Source organism: Lepidochelys olivacea (assembly GCF_965140295.1).
Source record: "Lepidochelys olivacea isolate rLepOli2 genome assembly, chromosome: 3".
Lineage (NCBI taxonomy): Eukaryota > Metazoa > Chordata > Testudines > Cheloniidae > Lepidochelys > Lepidochelys olivacea.
This window is the reverse complement of record NC_140413.1, coordinates 5,320,799-5,328,068: the sequence shown is the minus strand read 5'-3', so window position 1 is coordinate 5,328,068 and position 7,270 is coordinate 5,320,799. Positions and strand designations below refer to the sequence as shown.

At 44.5% G+C, this 7,270-nt stretch overlaps 1 long non-coding RNA gene across 1 annotated transcript; it reads right to left on the bottom strand.

The window, feature by feature from the left end:
- Positions 1 to 4,118: 4,118 nt before the first annotated feature.
- On the bottom strand, positions 4,119 to 5,177 carry LOC311518721. Its single transcript, XR_014711098.1, has 3 exons — positions 5,077 to 5,177; positions 4,922 to 4,979; positions 4,119 to 4,219 (listed from the first exon to the last, which is right to left on the bottom strand). It is a non-coding gene; the product is annotated as an uncharacterized lncRNA (long non-coding RNA).
- Positions 5,178 to 7,270: the final 2,093 nt, after the last annotated feature.

Genomic DNA, 7,270 nt, shown 5'->3' with positions numbered 1-7,270 from the left:
TGCCTAGGGCTTTCACTTCCACACACATTAGTTTACTACCCTGAGTGATCAATTCTATCCACGTCTTTTTCCTCAGGAACTGTCTCGCAATGAAGTACATATCATAACCTTTGGAACTGAGCGCTAGGAACGTGTAGTCCTGGAACTCTTTGCCAATAAAGGTCTAAACAAACAGAGAAAGACACTTGTCGCCCTTAAATTCCCAGGGCTTTTCAGGGTTTCGGGACATAGCAAAAATATAAGTGGGCGTGTGCAACCCAGTTTTCTGTGTGCATTCAAAATCATAAAAAATATATACTTTTCTGAGGATTCGGGCTTTCGAATGCTCTCCAGAAAACACAGGTGACTGTCTACATCACCAGCGATCAAACCCTGACCCTGCTTACAGCGCCTCCCTTCACACCTGTGCCGCTTGTCCACACAAGACTGACATTTATCACACAAAGTTTTAGACAGGCATTCTACTCGCCTTAGTCGACGTGTCTGTCTAAACGCTCTTTGGACCAACAATACAGTCTACAGCTAGGACACCTCAGCTGCACGCCCATGCTGTCCAAGCATGTTACGTTCAAACGGAGGCAGCAACGATACCTGCAAGAGTGGTCCTGACGGTACCCTCTGTGGCAAAACTCACAATATTTTTTCTCACCAAACAACTTTTTCACATCCAGAACCCCATAGTTATGCTCATCGTGCAAGAGGATGAAAAAAGTCTTGGGGTACATGCCCCCCGCCCCCGTTTTAAAGAAGCCCCGTCCGCCTTTCGCCGCAGACAGCACCACCTGTATGGTGACTCCTCAATGCTCTTCCAATGTTGCTACGGCACTGAGCAGAACCTGTTTTGGATCTGACCACCCCAGTTTCCCATGAAACTTTCTCACCCCTGCTAATGATTCCGCGTCCGTAGGTTTACGGTCAGACAAAATGGCCAAGAGCCCACCCGCAAAACCGGTGTAAGTCAGGTCTACTAAGCATTGTCTCTTTATATGCATGATTTAACTACTGAGGATAGAATTTAAAACTCTACGAGCACCGCCACCCCTGTTTGTTCCAACTGTCACAACGTCCCATCGACATGCAACTCTCTCTTGCTCTGTAGCAGCTTTGAGGCCTGATTTAAGAAATCCTCAGCAGACAGCTCATCCCTAGTTCTTCTGACCGCAAACAAAGGGCTAGTTAAATTTCGTCTCTCTAAACGTAACTGAACAGAATCATCAGGGCCTACTCTACCGTTAACCTCATCCAGAACTAACTGTATTCCCCTGTGTCTGGCTTCAACAACCTGCTGAGCTGAATTTATTCACTCAAGATTGACAAAACGAAATTCCTCACAATATACCGACCCCCCAAATCTGGGTAATTCACGTTGCCAACTTCTCACTCTCTCCATATACACCTCTGCATTTTCAGGGTTACTTGCGGGCTTCCTCTACGGGACCATCAGCGGTATCTTCTACATCAGAGGCTATTAAACAAATACTTTGCCTCAGTCTTTAATAAGACTAAAGAGGATCTTAGGGATAATGGTAGCATGATAAATGGGAATGAGGATATGGAGGTAGACATCACCATATCTGAGGTAGAAGCGAAACTCAAACAGCTTAATGGGACTAAATCGGGGGCCCAGATAATCTTCATCCAAGAATATTAAAAGAATTGGCACAAGAAATTGCAAGCCCATTAGCAAGAATTTTTAATGAATCTGTAAACTCAGGGGTTGTACCGTATGATTGGAGAATTGCTAACATAGTTCCTATTTTTAAGAAAGGGAAAAAAAGTGATCCAAGTAATTATAGGCCTGTTAGTTTGACATCTGTAGTATGCAAGGTCTTGGAAAAATTTTTGAAGGAGAAGGTAGTTAAGGACATTGAAGTCAATGGTAAATGGGACAAAATACAACATGGTTTTACAAAAGGTAGATCGTGCCAAACCAACCTGATCTCCTTCTTTGAGAGAGTAACAGATTTTTTAGATAAAGGAAACGCAGTGGATCTAATTTACTTAGATTTTAGTAAGGCGTTTGATACTGTGCCACATGGGGAATTATTAGTTAAATTGGATAAGATGGGCATCAATAGGAAAATTGAAAGGTGGATAGGGAATTGGTTAAAGGGGAGACTACAACGGGTCCTACTGAAAGGTGAACTGTCAAGTTGGAGGGAGGTTACCAGTGGAGTTCCTCAAGGATCAGTTTTGGGACCAATCTTATTTAATCTTTTTATTACTGACCTGGGCACAAAAAGTGGGAGTGTGCTAATAAAGTTTGCAGATGATACAAAGCTGGGAGGTATTGCTAATTTAGAGAAGGACAGGGATACCCTACAGGAGGATCTGGATGACCTTGTAAACTGGAGTAATAGGAATAGGATGAAATTTAATAGTGAGAAGTGTAAGGTCATGCATTTAGGGATTAATAACAAGAATTTTAGTTATAAGCTAGGGACGCATCAACTAGAAGTAACGGAGGAGGAAAAGGACCTTGGAGTATTGGTTGATCATAGGATGACTATGAGCTGCCAATGTGATATGGCTGTGAAAAAAGCTAATGTCGTCTTGGGATGCATCAGGAGAGGTATTTCCAGTAGGGATAAGGAGGTTTTAGTACCGTTATATAAGGCACTGGTGAGACCTCACCTGGAATACTGTGTGCAGTTCTGGTCTCCCATGTTTAAGAAGGATGAATTCAAACTGGAACAGGTACAGAGAAGGGCTACTAGGATGATCCGAGGAATGGAAAACTTGTCTTATGAAAGGAGACTCAGGGAGCTTGGCTTGTTTAGCCTAACTAAAAGAAGGTTGAGGGGAGATATGATTGCTCTCTATAAATATATCAGAGGGATAAATACCAGAGAGGGAGAGGAATTATTTAAACTCAGTACCAATGTGGACACAAGAACAAATGGATATAAACTGGCCACTAGGAAATTTAGATTAGAAATTAGACGAAGGTTTCTAACCATCAGAGGAGTGAAGTTTTGGAATAGCCTTCCGAGGGAAGTAGTGGGGGCAAAAGATTTATCTTGCTTTAAGATTAAACTCGATAAGTTTATGGAGAAGATGGTATGATGGGATAACATGGTTTTGGTAATTAAATATTCATGGTAAATAGGCCCAATGGCCTGTGATGGGTTTTTAGATGGGGTAAGATCCAAGTTACCCGGGAAAGAATTTTCTGTAGTATCTGGCTGATGAATCTTGCCCATATGCTCAGGGTTTAGCTGATCGCCATATTTGGGGTCAGGAAGGAATTTTCCTCCAGGGCAGATTGGAAGGCCCTGGAGGTTTTTCGCCTTCCTCTGTAGCATGGGGCACGGGTCACTTGCTGGAGGATTCTCTGCTCCTTGAGGTCTTCAAACTACAATTTGAGGACTTCAATAGCACAGATATAGGTGTGAGGTCTTTTTTAGGAGTGGTGGGTGAAATTCTGTGGCCTGCATTGTGCAGGAGGTCAGACTAGATGATCATAATGGTCCCTTCTGGCCTAAATATCTATGAATCTATGAATCTATGAATTTGAGAGTCAGACTCCGAGGAGCCTCCGGTATTCTGAAGAAAGCGTCATATTTCCCCAAATCTTAATCATTTTCTGAATGTAGCATCATACTTTTCCCAAATACTAGAATATGGGGGAGGTGTGATGTGCTTATGGTGTTGAGAGAATGGTTTGTCAGTCCTGACTTTTTTATTCACAACCCTTAGAGCGCGTGCTCCGGGTTTGTGAATGTGGACGTTTTCGCTCACAGTTTTCTCAGGGCTCGGTGTGGTGGTGGCCTCTGAGGAACTGGAGGGGTGTTTGTGTGGTTGGGTTTTGTTGTCCTTGGGTTTGACGTCTATGAGGTTTCGACTGCCCTGATGCTTCATCTGCACCCTTGTTCTGTTTTGCGTTAGCCTTGTTAAAGGTCTCAAAGCAGATTCCTGGTTCTTTGGCCGTTCTGGTGGAGGTGTCCCTGTCGCTTCGACTACAGCATTGTCAGGAAAGCTGCTCTTGCCAATGTGGCGGGGAAAAACATTTTACAAAACTGAACATTACCATCTTTCTCACCCACACCTATGTATATACTTAGAATACAAAACCTCATAAAACAACCAAACCAATAAGCAAAATAGATTTACTGGGCTTCATCCATCCTTCAGTCACTGATGCTGGTCCATTTTCCTTTTCAGCTGGCTCTTTTCCTTTTTCTTTTCAGCTTGTTTACCCTCTCGTGTTTTGACCTTACTGTGAAGCAAACAACGTTATAATAAAACACATGGAACTGTCTTGTAAACTTAAAAAAATAAAATATTCATTAGGATGTTTTTCTATTTAAAATGTCACAGCTTTAAAACAAAATAATCCCTTTCAGGCTGTACAACAAACACAGGTTTAGAGTTGATTTCTACCAATTGAAACAACAAACCCACAAACATTTTTTTAAAATACATCTCATTTGCAAAATAAAAACCAAACTGCTTTTAAAACCCATTTTGCACAAAAACCCTTGTTAGTTTTAAAAACACCATTACTATCCATTTCCAACCAAATACTTTTGAAAAAACCACCCCATCTCTCTCTCACACACACACACACACACAAACAGCAGCTTCATAAACACATCAAACCAGGTTTGCAACCAAAAACTCAGACACACACAACACACACACACACACACACTCCAGCAGTTGAAAAACACCAACAGTTTGCAATCAAATACTTTTCAGTAAACCCACATGCATTTAAAAGGCACACGGTTGTTCTGTTTCCCCGCCCCACCCCGGTGTGTGTTTGGGCCTTCAGGTGAAAGAACAAGCAAAAATCTTAAGTTAGGATTATTCTCTGTACAACCTGTGTAATACCTGAAGTTTGTTTTTTGTTTGTTTGTTTTTTCTGTTTTTTAAATATAGCACTATTAAGCACAACTATAGTTAAAATGGTTTTTACCTTGGCCTGGTGGTGAAATGCAGCTTAAAGTTACCGGTTCCATGCTAAACAGATCACACTGCAAGAGAGAAAGGCACCATTATTTACGAAGACAGCATGGCCAAAGAATGGCCTTATAGAATATATATTTTCAGAGTTAAAAACAGGGAGCATACCTCCTCTTCCAGTCCAGCAGCAATTCAAGAGAGTTTCTGTTGAAAGAGACAGTCTCCAAGGAACCTGAAGCTTTGTTTCAAAATAGTTAGCAGGGTGATTGGATCCCCACTCCCTAGCATTCCCTTTTGTGATCTGGGGTGGGGGAATAAGTTGTCTGCACAACTGGGTTGCTTTTATTTCTTTTTTCTTTTCTTTTCTTTAAAAGACATACATCTCCGTGAAAAGAAACCAAGGGCCAGAGACCTTCTAACAGAAACACAGATAGTCACAAAGCCCTCTTTTTTATTTTTCAATTTACAGCTACCAAGTTGTATGTCGCTGTTTGTCCCCTCACCATTTTCTAACTTAATCCTTTTTGATTTCTTACAACTGGTCTTTTTCTGAAGCAGGGTTCCGTAACTTTTTGTGCAGACCAGACGGTCAATATAACGCTGGAAGGAGCATCTTCCAGTTTGGTCATTTTCTTTCAAACACGGTCAGGGTCTGCACTAAATTGCACAGCATTTATCAAGGTCACCCCGTGCGCTAAATGTTCTTGGGTGAGGCACAGACATTGCACAGCTTAACCTATGGCAAGAACAGTGTTTAATAGGCTTTCCAAACACAGCTCAGCACGCCGGCCCCGGAGCTGGCAGTTTCTATCCACTGAAGTCCACGTCACACAGCCATGGTGCCGTTAGGCTGGCGGACCCATGACACAGCCCTCACATCTTCAAACAGCTTTTCCCGAAGGCAGCGATTGAGGACAGCAGAAACAGCAACGCGTACAATAGTCCGCATGCCTTTTTTACGCTCACGACGTGGCACTGGCTTACTGGGTCCCATGCCAAACCTCCTCCGAAACACCTTCTAGCCGTCATCCTCGGAGTCCTCTTCAACAATTTGGATCGGCGCTGAGCAAAAACAAGGTGGGCCTGGTTCATCTTCGCTACTTGATGCGACGCTGTCTGCGGCCTCCAGGGCCTCTGGAAAGGCATCGTCGAGCTGTCGAGAGATTTTCAGAAAAGAAACAGTGTAAGTTTCCACTACTTGTTTTTAAATTTACAAAACTCTCCCGCCCCTCGGGTTCCTAATCCCATTTCACCCCATCATCAACCGCCACTTCTTAATCATTCATTTACCTGAGCCATGTCTTTTCCTTTCACCTTGTTCTCCGGTGACTCCCCCAAGCTGCGTTCGCCTTCCTCCTCCAGGGGGGTGGATGACAAGAGGCCACCACGCTCATTGGGGTGTCTCCACACAAGTCCAAAGGCCTTTGGGGCTAAAACAAAGTCCCAAGTTCTCACGGGGGTGGTGAAGGAGTCCATGTTTCCACAATTTCTAAAGCACGCGTTCTTGGTAAAAGATGGCCTCTTCTGCTCTGGTGCTGGGACTCATGGAGTGATGGTGCTGCACTCTGATTGGCAGAGGGCACTGCGAGTAGTTCTTAGAGGGGTAACACAACCCTCTTCTGGGCGGGTCACCCCGCCACGGAACACCCCCGAAAGGTCAAATCTGCTCTCAGGGTGGTCCTATGCCGCCAAAACCCATTGCGATTGGTCGAGGAAGGTGGGAGGAGGTCTTAGAGGGGTCACACAAACCACTTCCGGATGGGTCACCCCGCCCTGGAACACACCCAATTGGTCAAATCTCCTCTCTGGGCAGCCCTATGTGGCTGAAACCCCTCCTGATTCATAGAGGGCTGTGTGAGGAATTCTTTGAGGGGTCACATGAAACACTTCCGGATGGGTCACCCAAACGTGGAATATCCCCGATTGGTCAAATCTGCTCTCAGGGCAGTCCTATGAGGCTGAAACCCCTCCTCATTGGCAGAAGGAAGGTGGGAGCAGTTCTTAGTGGGGTCACATGAACCACTAACGGAGGGTCACCCTGCCCTGGAACTCTCCCGGATTAGTCAAATCTCCTCTCGGGGAGGCCTATGGGGGAAAAACTGAGCCTGATTAGTAGAGGGCAGTGGGAGGAGTTCTTCGAGGGGGTCACATGACACACTCTGCTTCCTGTCATGTGTCCGCTTTGACTCTGGAAGTAATACCCCCATGGGTGGAACTTCCGGTGACAGGTGGTCGGGGCCGAAGGGGTCAAGGGGTGGGGTATAAGGGGTAAAGAGGCAGAGTTAGGGTTTGATTGACAGTAGGTCTCTTATACTATTACCAGACACCCTTAGAGGCCCTTGCCTTTCGAAAGGGTGGCTTT